This window comes from Rhamphochromis sp. 'chilingali' (genome assembly GCF_963969265.1).
Source record: "Rhamphochromis sp. 'chilingali' genome assembly, chromosome: 3".
Taxonomy (NCBI): Eukaryota; Metazoa; Chordata; class Actinopteri; order Cichliformes; family Cichlidae; genus Rhamphochromis; species Rhamphochromis sp. 'chilingali'.
The window spans coordinates 6,257,452-6,265,581 of record NC_137931.1 but is presented as its reverse complement, the minus strand read 5'-3'; positions in this window follow the sequence as shown (position 1 = coordinate 6,265,581).

Genomic DNA, 8,130 nt, shown 5'->3' with positions numbered 1-8,130 from the left:
CCGATACTGATCCCGATACTTTTAATCTATAAAAGCAGCTTATTTAGGGGAGCTCAGTGTTCCATAACTTTTCGAGGAATCAATTTTTGGGGGAAAGCTGGACTCTTTGCACTTAGGGTCAGTATCTGTTGTTTAAAAATTCTATAGGTAATAAAAAAATACAATTGACAGTCAACACAAAAGAATTCAAACATTTTTTTTAGAATTCATGTTTGATTTATACTTTTTTATTTACAAAATTTAATTTACTGTCGATATTTGGCAACAAGACACAGGCTGAGCTGGCTGACATAATAGTGTGCATGTGGTATTGCTAAAGCAGCATTTCTGTATAGTACCACTGAAAATTCAGTTTAGAGGACACAGTAAAGTGTCAAGTCTGTTGTTTAATTAGAGAAAGCACTAAGACAGAATGAGGCCATGGTCTTTTCCATGGTGGAGTGACTTTTCGTTTGGTTCTTGGCAAAGGCGGCCGCACGTTTCTCCTCTCCTCCTTTCCCTTATCTTCCCTGCTTAGCTTCTTGTGTCCTTGTCTTGTCTTGTGTTTTTTGTATTACTTTTCCCTGGAACACTCTCTCACAGTCTGTTCTCTAAAACCTAAAGAGAATTATGGATTTGATCAACTGGTCTCTGAATGCTATTGACACCCTTTTCTCAACGAGAACTCTGGGCTCGGGAGAGCCCGAGTGCCCTGGAGGTACTTACCCTGGACGTACGATGGACGGGTGGCAGAAATGGAGGATCGTGTGCCTGGCGGGACTGTCGATCAAGGACGCTGAAGATATCTACCTATTTGGAACCATGATAACAGGGTTCTTGCTGATTGGAGCTGGCTTGGCCCTGGCTTATCGAAGAATTAAGAAAGCGGAACCGTCTGGAGAGACGGCGCAATGGCAGGACAGCCCGTTCTCACTCCCGAGGCATAACATGTCGACGTTTTGTCACGTCCCGCTGCGTTCCTGAGGAACGCGAAAGGAGACCTTCGGCGTTCTTATGGTACGCGGCGGGTTATGGCTGGAATCCAGTGCAATGACGCTCCCGCGGTAATAGACGTTCCAGCCCTGTTTTCCAGCCCTAAACCTAACCTTATTCCTGATCTTAACCAGGACTATAATAATGTTAAATAGCATGTTTCTAAGCGATTTGAAGAAAAAGAGCGAACATGTGTAGATGGAGTCCAGAGGGTTCTCATATTTCCTCTTTTTTTCCGAGGTCGTCATTTAGGAACGTGGTGGGTAGCCGAAAACGTAATATGTTGACGATTTGTCACCTAGCGTAAAATGTTACGCTTTGGGAGTGAGAACGTGTTGGGCAGGATGGCTGCTGTGTTTGTCTAGGATTACTCCTCACCCCCTACCAACCCTGTTGCTGGTCACGTGCTCCATAATGTTATACTGTGGACATTTATGTGCTTTCTGTGCAGAGGAGTTTTTTTGTTTCCTGTTCTCATGGTGTCCTCCCATAGGAGCCCAGCATGAGTAGAGGTCTCTTTTTTCCTCTTGTACTTTCCCATTGTAGTGTATATTTCAGTGGTTTTCTGTAATGCAACCGTTCACTGACTTGTATCCCCATGTGATGTCTGTGTCGTGTGTGTAAGGTCAGGGGGCGGGTTCATTCCACTGCAGGGCAACCTGCATGTGGCGAATAAAATTTGAACTTGAACTTGAACTTGCCCACTCAGGGCACGAGACCCTGCCCCAAGTGGATGAGTTTAAGTATCTCGGGGTCTTTTTCACGATTGGTGCAGCAGCCGCAGTGACGCGGACGCTATACCAGTCTGTTGTGGTGAAGAGCGAGCTGAGTGTAAAAGCGAAGCTCTCAATTTACCAGTCGATCTACGCCCCTACCCTCACCTATGGTTGCGAGCTGTGGGTAGTGACCGAAAGAACAAGATCGCGAATACAAGCGGCAGAAATGGGCTTCCTCTGAAGGGTGGCTGGCCTCTCCCTTAGAGATAGGGTGAGAAGTTCGGCCATTCGGGAGGGGCTCAGAGTAGAGCCACTGCTCCTCCACATCAAAAGGAGCCAGTTGAGGTGGTTTGGGCATCTGGCAAGGATGCCCCCTGGGCGCCTCCTGGGCGAGGTTTTCCAGGCATGTCCGACTGGGAGGAGGCAGACCCAGGACACGCTAGAGAGATTATATCTCTCAGCTGGCCTGGGAACGCCGTGGTGTTCCCCCGGACAAGCTGGAGGAGGTGGCTGGGGAGAGGGAGGCCTGGGCTTCTCTGCTTAGGGTGCTGCCCCCGCGACCGGGCCCCGGATAAGTGGAAGAAAATGGATGGATGGACTAAGACAGAATACATAAAGGATGGGTGTAAATTTACTTTATATTTTCTTTATATTTACACCCAAAAAGATGTCATAAATGCTGTCATTTTGTTTTAGTAAACAAATCAGAAAGTGGAAATAAATCTATTTTAATCACTGATGTTAAGGGCCAAGCTGTCTTAATTTACCTGCTAGACAGAAATTTTTTAATTACTTTTTTTTCTTGGTGTACCCTTTATTTTGAAGGTAAACTCTCCTGACTTCCGTTTTAACCTTTACCCTCCTCCAGTGTTTTGACAGCTGCACGTCACAGGACCGTCCCATTGATGACTAACAGGCTAATTAAAGCACACAGAGCAGATTCCCCGCGTTGTTGACAGATACGTGCAGATGTGGTGATTTATCCACGCGGTAACGTACTCATAAAATATTGTGTCTTCATTGTATGGCCTTAAATGACTAGCTGGCTTTTACAGCGACAATTTTGTAAGAGGCTTGACTGTCATCAGTTAGCAGTTAAGGAAATGCACTTAATGCTCATCAGTCAGTAATGAACCATAACTCGACTGGGAAAACCCTTTCCCATTAACTGCGCTAAACTGGACTCTGTCGCCTCCTGCCGGACAGCATGGTTCATGGGTTATTTCTGATTCCTAACTGCTGTTTGTTTATAAATAAACAATAGAATCTAAATTCCTGCAATAACAGCAGCTACACGGTGGCTTTAAAACACAATGGCATAGGAAAATGTAATTATATTGTCACATAGCTATCTGACTCTTTGGAGGAATTATGCATGAATTAATGAGTATCTTGTAAAACTCAAACAGAAAGCTGTCAAACGTTTGACAGCTAATTGTGCTAAACTGTTTGCATTTGTATTTAAAGTTTAAAAGTTTTACAATAGCTTCATTTTCAACCTCAGTGCCTCCTCATTACAAATGACCCCGGGTTTCAAACCAGGAAGGACCGCTGTGTCCAAACCCTATTCTACTTTAAGCCCAGAGAGGCTATTAGATAAGATAGATAAAAATAATATACAGAAGAAAATTGATTCATAGCATAATTAAGTAACAAGTGTTCACTTTAGATTAATTATGAACACAATACAAATTACTACAGGAAAAATCCATTTGGAAATGTTGCATATGCATAGCAACTCCATGAAATTTTCAGGAGACTCACCTACAAACAGCACTAATAAACAAACGCCTAAACTTTTGGTAAATATAATCCCAAACATAACGTTAGACAAAGTGAAAGCTGCTTTCAACCTGGGTCACACATACACATTACAAACGCCAAACGTACACGGCTCATAGCAATTAAAGGAACATTTGCACAAGGCACGCAGTAGTTTGTATGGCCCCCACATGCTTGTATGCATCCCTGCTAACATCAGAGCCTGCTCTTAATGAGATGACTGATGGTTTCCTGGACGATTGGATGGAAACATAATGTCCCAGAGGTGTTCTGTTGGATTTAGTTATGTCGCTATATGGATATGCCCCCCACAGACCATCACTGACTTACCACCAAACTGGTCATGCTGAATGATGTTACAGACAGCGTAACATTCTCCACAGCTTCTTCAGATCCTTTCACGTCTGTCAGATGTGCTTAGGGTGAATCACAGGGCACCAGTGGTGGTCCTTCCAGTTCTGGTATTCGATGGTAAGTCCCAGTCGGGCTCCACGGTGCTGGGCTGGGAGCACAAAGCCTACTAGAGAACACCAGGCCCTCAGGCCACACTCATGAAGTCTGATTGTTTGGTCAGAGACATTCACGCCAACGTCCTGCTGGAGGTCATTTTGTAGCTCTGGCAGTGCTCGTCCTGTTCCTCCTTGCACAAAGGAGCAGATACCGGTCCTGCTGATGGGTTCATGACCTTCTACGGCCCTGGTTAGCTCTCCCACAGTAACTGTCTCCTGGAAACTCCTCTATTTTCTTGGAGACATAGCAAACCTTGTGGCAATGGGACATATTGATGTGCCATCCTAGAGGAGTTGGACTACCTGTGCAACCTCTGTGGGGACCAGGTAAATGGTAAATGACTGGTTCTTATAGTGCTTTTCTCTTTTAACTGAGCACTCAAAAGGCTTTATATAACATGCTTCATTCACCCATTCATACAAGCACTTTTTTCTTTGCTTAAGTGTTCAGAGAGGAACTTGAGGTTAGTATCTTGACCAAGGATATTTGACATACAGGCTGGAACAGCCAGGGCTAAAACCTGTAGATGACCTGCTCTACCACATCACCTCATGCTACCAGTAGTGACACTGGCCTTAGTCAGATAAAAAACTAGTGGAAAAAACAGTCAGAAAAGATGTGGAGGGAAAAAATATCTGTAAAACCATTCCTGTTTTGAGGGTTGTCTCATTGTTGCCCTTCTAGTGCACCTCTTGTTAGTTTCATTAACACCAAAGCCAGATTAATATCCCACAACTTTATCTGACTGCATCTCTGCGTTTTCATCTGCAAAAACAGCATCTTGTAGTTTAATGATCGATAACTAATTGTTTCAAATAAAGTGTAAAATGTTAAATGACTGCACCTCTAGAAAAGTGTGACACAAATGCACTGATCTTAGACTTCAAAGCAAACTGGGCTGGGTCATGTTGGGTGTGAAAAAGAAAATTGACAGATCACGCTAAACAGGATGTCACACTAAGAATTTATATATTCCAAAAGCTTTAAGTTGCTTCAATGTGTGACTTTTTTCTGCCGCTGCCAGTAGCTGATGATATTTACAACTCGCATGTCTTCGATTCATTTGAATTTTATTTTGTTGCTGCACAAGCCTTCATTTCATCTGTTATTATGAGTTCCACGCAGGGTCTGAGCAGAATGCCACTAGCTACCATCCTCCATAAAGTAAACCCCAGATCTCAGTGACCAGCCAGGCCAGAGCTGATAGTCAGCATGCTGACTTACTGCTTCTGAGTCTGCAGAGGAGAAAACACAGGCACAGATGCTGAGCACGACACACCCAGTCTGAAAAAAGTAACTGAATCTTCCATCTTCCATCCCCCTATTTTTATAAATATGTTATAAATTATGTTCAAATACATAATTTAAAAATGTAGATTATGTAAATTACTCCATATTGTGAGACTATTCAGTGCATGATGTTCTTAAAGCTGCTGGCCTACAGTCAAATTCCACTTGGCATATTCCTTTGGCTTGGCTGCTGTACAGATAGAAGGCATTTCTACTGATTAAGTAATTAACAGACTAAAGAAGAAAATCAAAATCAAACAAGTAGGGAAACAAATGCAAGTTGAATAGTTGGAATATCATAAAAATCACCTGATAAAGGTTAACCTGGTACAACATGGCGAGCTTCATCACCAACAAAACGCCAACTGATATCTTTTGGAAGATGTTGTCTACATCCACAGATCCATCTCTCCAATCGGTTGGGTGTGATTTTCAGGTTGTTGTGCAGTTCACTGTGGAGATGATTTCACATCAAAAAACTGTAGAACTAGCACCGCCTACTCTGCCTTTAAGCTGATTGGCTGTCTCTGGCAAACAGAAGGCTTAAACAGCAGGTGGGCGGGGCTTCTGTGCTTGAGATGACCATATTGAGTGTATCCGCTATCTAAGATATCACTTAGAATCAAGAGCAAACACAAATGTCAGCAGTCTGACCTGGGCCTACTTAAGACACTGCTTGGAGTTATAGTAAATTCACTGTGCCAAATTTCTTAAGTGTTCCCGAGGTATCACTCAAACTTATCACTTTATTATTTATTACCTCATCCGCTCTGTCCAACTCTGCTTGGATAAGCAGCTGCTTGTTGTTTTTGTAACACTGCCAAAAGAGAAGTTGGTGAATAAACTATGCAAAGTCAACACTCATAACATGTTATCTTTTTTCAACTGCTGTAAATGTAGATACCAATAGATAGGCAAATAGTTAATGTCAACCAGTCAACATCGGGCAGAAATATGCACTTTATGTAGCTTTTCAAGAAGTATTATAAGACAATGTCAGACAAATGTACATTTTCTTGTGTACTTTGTGTACTTTGTGTTGGCGTCTGCTAGAAAATGCAAAAAGGTTACACTCGTACTTGCATGTACATATTCCATATGCATATGTGATCCAACCCACACACGTCCATATACTCATTTAGAGAACCACCTAATTCATTCTCAAAGTCAACAGAGGTAAAGCAAAACCACTGAGGTAGAACCTGAAACCAGGAGGCTAAAGAATTTTCCATCATGGCCACCACAGGGTACGCCTTGCCTCTAAACACATTTGCAAACTGTCCAGTTGCATCTTTAAATAAATCCTCTATTTAGGACAAACATTTTTGTTATGTAAAACAAGAGAACTCCATAGATAAGCTGAACCTCTTATAACAGGATGAGATATACAAAACTGTCAGATGTACTTTTGGTCATTTTAAGGTGGACAGCTCTTAGTGTACTCCACAGTAAGTTAGAAGTTCAATAAAAACCTATGCTAAAATGGTGACTTACAGCAGGTTCAGATATGCTGACACTAAACATAGTGCAGTTTAAGCTTAATTACTGCTCACAGAAATGATGACCTTTTGATGGTGCTAGATAAAACATTAAGACACCATCACGGTTATCCAAGTTTTTTTGTCCCTAAAGTCAAGCTGGTGATTTAAGCAGTTTAAAGGGACGTATTCTGTTCATTCTAACACTGATTCTATTACAGTAGCTTTGAATGATTCATAGTTAAAAAAAATAAAATCCTTATTTATCTTACACTGGCCCTTTTTGTAGCCCCAAAATACAGCTGGGGCTGTGAGCACTTCTACATACAGGGCTGTGCAAAAGTCTTGAGCTATATTTAATTTCTTTATATTTTGCAGAAAAATCAAAAGTTGGTGCCCCTATTTATTAAAATATGTGAAAACATATATGGAAGTACAATATATAAGGCAAAAAGACTGTTTGTACAACCACCTTTATTCTTCAGCATAGTCTAATCTGACATTGCTTTAAGTAGTCTTCAGGAATAGTTATCCAGGCTTCTTGAAGGACATCCCAAGCTCTTCTTTGGATGTTGGCTGCTTATCTTCTGTTCTCTATCAAGATAATCCCACATTGCTTCAATGTTGAGTCACAGACTCTGGGGAGACCAATCTGCGACTGATAGTGTTCCACTCTGTGCTTTGCTATGTGCTTCTTTGTCAGGTCTTTGTCTGACTTTTTCCTGTTTCTTAAGGACACGACTTTCAGATACTGTTGATCTGCTGAATAGAGTATTTAAGCCTGCCATTTCTTCTTTTGTCCTCCACTTGTCCAGTTTCCTCACATTTTTCAAGGATACACTGCACACCATGCTAAGATATGTGGGGATCATCTTTTTTGTATCTTTGTATCTTTTCATATATTCAACCAAAGAAATGGGAAGGAGTTATGTGCTTTTGTGACAGGCTGTCACCAGAAAAGTTCCTAAAAAAACAATTGAAAATGGTTCTTTTGCTGATTTATCCCTTGAGATAGATGCTTTTTCTATTTTTAGCTTGCTTAACAAGTGGAGGAAAAAAGAATTGGTAGCCATATCTACATATGTGTCTAGATTTAAAATTCATGCAAGTTGTTCCTTTTACATATCGCCTGTTTAGTAATCAGGCCACACTTTCCAATTTCACCTGCGAGGTACTTTTGCTGACTTTTTGAAGAGGAAGCAAATGTCCCGTGGGCTATGCCACTTTTGCACAGCAGTGACTTGCGGTTGTGGACTGTGCCATTGCATGTAAGATGGGGGGTGACACAGCGGTTTCATCAGTCCTGTCAGTTTTTCTGTAGCTGCACTTCAACTTCCTCATTGGCTCGTCAGTGCTGTTTCCTCTTTCGCGAACTGATATGA